Below are 5,880 nucleotides of genomic sequence, written 5' to 3'. Positions count from 1 at the left end.
CTTTTTCAAATTTTGATTTTTCAACCCATTTTCTTTGTGGTTTTTGACGTTGGAAAACATACAAATTCTTTGTTAAGTTGTTTTCAACTGTGCTTTGATTTGCAAAAAAACCTTCATCAGTTGTTTTTGAATTATCCTCTTCAACTAACTTCTTTAATTCTGGTTTAATTTTCTCAACATTTCCAGTAGTTACGAAAACTTGATTTGGAAAAATGACATCATCTGTACACTTGAAATTTGGATAAACCACTGTATTCGTTTCAAGATAGTGTTCACCTTTTTCATTCATCACTTTTTCGAACTTTTGTGTATCACTATACACCTGATCAACCACTATTCGTGGATTTTCTTCTTCCTTTGAAGATTTCTTTTCTTTCGAAATTTTCTCTTCATCTTCATCATCACTATCATCAGTTTGACTGTCTTTGAGATCCACGAAGTTCATATCACTAACTTGCGAAGTTGAGGGTATATCGGTTTCATTTTCAACCATCAAATCCTTAACTTTTTCTTTCCTTTTAGATGTTGATGCAACATTAATAACAGACAACTGAGAACAATCAACATCTTCAAGTTCACTAATTTCACTAATATTGTCAGAATTATCTTCAATATCAGCAAAATTAGATTGAAAATCAGATGTTGAATTCTCAGTCTTTTTCAAAATTTGAATTTGTTCAGATTTAGTCAAAGTATCATTCACGATGTTAACTAATCCTTTTGCATCAAGACATTCATCAATTTTGACAATTCCATATTTATATCTATCATCAGGAACTTTGTCAAAATCAACTATTATTTGCTCACAATCATACGAAATATTATCTACCTTAGCTCTTTCGAATGCTAGAAAAGGTAGTAATTTTCTATGTTGCTCTTTACTTATGTCACTTGAATGATGTAAATCAGTTAATTTGCCGTAAAGTCTTTTCGCAGAATTACAGTAAATGTTTCTTTGTGCTAGCAAAAGTTTGACTTCACTCGTTAAAGTATCTCTATCACACATAATGTTTGTAATTTGTAATTCCAAACATTCAATTTTGCTTATTTTCAAGTCTAATCTCTTTTTGGTCTCTAACAACTCCATGGACAATTTGTTGGCCTCATTACTAGCAGACACAACAATTGAATCAAAATAAGTAACCGTCTCATCAAAAGATATTAGCTCAGAATCATAAGCATGAGTAGGAATATTAAAAGATTCGAGAATTTTACGTACCTTTGTTGTCATTGGAGATTTGTCTGCCGCTTTGGACACGAAGCATCGTCCTTTCACTTCGAATTCCTCATCATCTGAGTCCTCCTCCATTTTCGCATACAACGCTCCATGTGTCGGATTTCGCATTTCTTCATCGTCTGATCCAGATGACCAGATTTGATAAGTTCCATCTTCATCCTCATGTTCACCCTTTGCAACTAATGACAAACTCTTAGCTTTCGCACGAACCTCTTCCAGCTTCTCTGCATAATACGCCTCATCCTTGACTTTATTCTTCCTCTCATCCTTCTTCCGAAGCATATAGTCATTTGCAAGATGATTCGCACCGTTGCAATAATGACAATCTATTCCAGCATCACCTTTCAACTTTCTTCTCAACTTTCTTTTTCTCCTCATCAGCAGTTTTACTCACAACACTTCCTTTTCCCTCAGCAAGCTTAGTTTTCAGATTGAACGGCTTTTTGAAAAACTTCTTAACACGATTATTCGAGTAAAAAGCTATTGCCTCATCATCCGAATTCATGATGAATCCTTCTTCTTCCTCAGAATCACCATTTTCAGCTTCTTTCTCAGATATCTTTGATACCAGTGCCATTGGACCTCCCAAATTCAACTTCGTTTCTTCAGCAATTTCATTTACCTCAGTTTCGTGTGTTTTCAACTGATTGTACAAATCATTGAGAGTTGATGTATCAAAACTTTGCTGATTCTTCACCATCATACTTACGCTTCTCCATTCTTTTCGAAGACCCATCACAAATATGAGATTGAATTCCATTGAAGTCTTGGTAATTCCATAGCGATTACAACGATAGATTAACTCGTTCAGTCGATCATAGTAGACTTCGATTGTTTTACCTTCTTTTTGTCTGAAATCTTTCAGCTCAACTAAACACTGTTTGACTGAATTGATTTTCGTCCTCTCACTTTCTTGAAACTTATCTTTCAGATTGTTCCAGACCTCCTTTTCAGTTGTACAACTCCTAATGTAATTGTACACAACTGGAGGTAAAGCACCTCGCAGTTCCCTCAAACACCTTTTCTCCAGTTTCTTCAGACGATCAGATTGATTATCAACACCAGAATTTGTTATAGAAGATCCGATTGGTTGAACATTCACTGGAACATTGACATTTCTAGTGATACATGTCCATAATTCTTCATCAAGACCATTAAGATAATCTTGCATACGATCAGCCCACTGATCATAGTATTCAGGGATTAGCATTGGAATTTTGGTTGATGAACCTAACAGATGAGAAAATGAGGTCATCGAATTGAGATTGAAACTCGCCATTGTTGTACGGAAGATGATTTTGAGAAGTTTGAAAAGATTTGAGAATTTGAAAACAAACTAGAGGAATCAAATCGAATTGATGAGAATAACACTCGATTCAACAATTCAAATGCAGAATCGAATCACAGACTAAGATCTAGACAATTTTTCACTTTCAAAAAGTGCGGAAACTTTTGAATCAAAAAGTTGATTCAAAAACCTTTTGAACAGCGTGAAAATCAGATCAGAGATATGATTCCTGCTCTGATACCAATTGATGAACCAATGAATCGAGTATTGAATTAATCAGAGTATGAATTCAAGTAAGAATGCGAGATTGAACACCGGATGTAAATATGATCTTGTTTCAGCTTGATTTACGCTTTCGAATGTTTACAGAGATAATAGACAGGTCTGTAAAAACTCTTATCTAACTCTAGTAAAATATCCCTATTTATAGGGAACAGAAAGCGTACAAAAAATATACTAAGGCCTAGACACTTAAGATTAGAATGAAAGCGCCCTAGTAAAATATATTACAAAATATTCGAAGAGTTCAAAATACATTTCGACTAATTACAACAATTCGACCCTTACACTTACCAATTTCAAATGTACAAGAGTAGAAAACATTTTACTCTACATTTGATAAGTGTTATAAACCTTTTTTAAGATTATGTCACTCAAGGCCCAATCTTGGAGTGTGATTCTAAGATTTGATTTTGGAAGTATGATTCACTTTTTGACTCAACGATTTTAACAATTCACGATTCTTCTTCTTATCCACACAAATGCACTAAGATGTCCTTAGAGGATCAGTTGTGATATGGTTTCATAATCACTAAGATAATCATAAAACACGATACTCAAGTACTCTCCCTTCTTATCAGATTGGAGAAACCTTTTTCTTTCTGCCTAATTTGATTCTTCTTATTCGTTCTGCCATACATTGAAACTTTTTTCAATGATTCAGAATTACACATAATCTTGTAAGCATAACCATATTTACTAAACTTTAGTAAATCATAACGAATAGTCTTATCGCTCTTTGTGGTGGACCTGAACAGCGCACAACCAAGTGTACGTGATCACTTAGTCCTTAACTTGAGTCACATATACATGTGAACAAGGAATTAGTCTTAATTTCCAAAAGATGAAGGTTCTCATTCATCACACAATACAAGTTGCATGATTCCGAGTTTCTATCCAATTAAAACTTGGGTGATGAGAATCTTTCCTTATTTGGTAAATATTGACTCTACCACAAACGAAAGAATCAAATCCATTTTCCAATATTGATATCAATGGAAACATATAAACAACTTTTTTCACAAATGCCATTGTAAGGAGACTTAAAAATAAAAATAATTTTGTTTTCTCTTTATTCTGATCATCGAGCCATGCGATTGAAACCCATCTCTTCGCCATCAGAATCAACTTACTCTTCCTTTAATCTTCCTTTCTTTTCTTCGATCCTTCAAAACATCAAAATGTAATTACATTACATCATGTATTAAGAATCTCAAAATAGGAACTTAAATAGAGTTAGATGGTGGACTTACCTGAAGCAGAGTCAAACATTTTGACTTTACCATCCTTATGGTCCTTCAGGTAAACACGACAACTTCACAACCAATGTCCCTCTAAATGGCAGTAGAAACAAATGGTTTGTATCGTATCGGCACATGACACAATTCCAAAAACGGTCATTCTCTTAAGTTCAAACTTTTTGATTTTAGCCAATTTCTCTCTCCTAGGAGAAGAAATCATTTCTGGATTATCACGGTTGTCGATGGAAATTTGGGAAGTAGATCTTCCAATCAACTTTGGTTTACCAGTGTGCCAAATCATTTCTAATTCAGCAGCAATAAGCAAATAGGTAAGATCAATAAGGGTCATGTCGTGGAATGTCATATAGTAGTCCTTAATGAACCCGCCATATGACTCAGGGAGTGACTGAAGAACCAAGTCAACAGCAAACTTCCTCGAGAATTCGACACCCAACAATCCCAGCCTGTCAATATGCAACTTCATCTCCAAGATGTGAGCACATATAGGGCTTGAGTGACCTTGAACTTTTCAAGTCTTTGAACTTGTGGGTTAGGGAGAATAATTGGAGGAGGTGGAGGAAGAGAATGTCACTCCCCCAAACCAAGGATGGCGGAAACGTCCGGGGGTGGAGGACTTCATGTATAGTATCATAACAGCAATTGTAATAGTAATTCAAGCAAACACAACCAACATATATATAATTAAAAAAATTTACATCATTGTATGAATTACATGTTTACGAATCAATTACAATATGTTGATAAAATATGAAATAGTAGACGCCTTAGCGTCCCATCCTCAAAAGCACTTGATTACCTGTTTAATGATTTCCTGAGAATACAAGTTGTTTGAAAAAGTGTCAACACAAAGGTTGGTGAGTTCATAAGCTTTTGTTTGGTATTATTAAAAGCCTTTCGTTTGTAAAAGTAGTATTTGTGTTAGAAAAATCCAATATTTTCCTTAATGTGTAAATGTAGTCTTAAAACCCAAAGACCGAAATGTACAAGTAATTTGTCATATTTATAGTAAAACAATGCAAGTTTAAATCGACATAAACTCGTTAAATTTTAATGAAGTTCCCGTAAATTCCAATGTTTGTTAATACTTTATGTGAGTTTATTATAACCATACTATGACCAAGGTTGCCTAAAACGACGTTCTTCAGGCGTCGGAAATGTTATGACATTTGTCACCCCAGACCTATCGGTCTAACTGTTGCATGCAATTTAGGTGTGGGTTTGTCAAACCCAATATAGATCTATACACAAGTATCACGCTCTCCCTCAAGGAGACTCTGGTTACAATACAGGACTTAATGGTAATTTGAAGTAAATGTCTCACAAAGTCATTAACGGAATTACGTGTTATGAAAATTTGGTACCGTATGGCCGTACCTTGCTTAATGAAAATATCCTTTGTATAAATGTACCCTTTTTAAATGTATGTGTTATGTAATGTATCATAAACTATACCTATTATAGTTTATCAACCAAGGGTAGTACGTGGTAATGTATGCAAACTATATTCAAAATAGTTTATTTAATGTTTGAATGTATCTATTGTACTTTGATTATAATCACTTGTTATTCTTTGTATTTTATATGACCAAATCCATTTGTAAAATGATGTGTGTCTAAATATTAAGACAAAATGTCATATATTGCAGTAACATATAATCACATAAAGATATACACCTTGCTCAACATGTTACAAGGTGATATGAAATTAACAGCAACTTTTCGTTAAAAACAGTTTCTGTTACCGTTCTTAGAAAATTTATAGAAAAATCATCAAAGCTCTAAATCCAAATCCGAAAATTTTGAGAGTTTGGAAT

Source organism: Lactuca virosa, chromosome 8 (assembly GCF_052849685.1).
Source record: "Lactuca virosa cultivar CGN04683 chromosome 8, Lactuca_virosa_CGN04683_v6, whole genome shotgun sequence".
NCBI classification, from domain to species: domain Eukaryota; kingdom Viridiplantae; phylum Streptophyta; class Magnoliopsida; order Asterales; family Asteraceae; genus Lactuca; species Lactuca virosa.
The sequence above is the reverse complement of the archived record's forward strand: the minus strand, read 5'-3'. Positions refer to the sequence as shown.